The sequence below is a fragment of the Lupinus angustifolius genome, chromosome LG11, assembly GCF_001865875.1.
Source record: "Lupinus angustifolius cultivar Tanjil chromosome LG11, LupAngTanjil_v1.0, whole genome shotgun sequence".
Taxonomy (NCBI): domain Eukaryota; kingdom Viridiplantae; phylum Streptophyta; class Magnoliopsida; order Fabales; family Fabaceae; genus Lupinus; species Lupinus angustifolius.
The window spans coordinates 16,946,426-16,946,642 of record NC_032019.1 but is presented as its reverse complement, the minus strand read 5'-3'; positions in this window follow the sequence as shown (position 1 = coordinate 16,946,642).

The following is a 217-nucleotide window of genomic DNA, read 5'->3' as shown; positions in this document are numbered from 1 at the left end:
TGTTCTATTTCTTCAAGGAACTTCCTTGCACTTTCTCCCTCAGATATAGAGCCCTGAAACGCAAGCGTTTAATGATCATCGGACACATTTGGTTAAAGCGTTCCCATTTCTCAATTTTAGCCTCATCGAGGTTTTCCGCAGTGGAAATGGATTTCTCCACACGAAGTGCCATATCCAAATCCATACAGTCGAGAATAATTTATACGGCTTCCTTTCA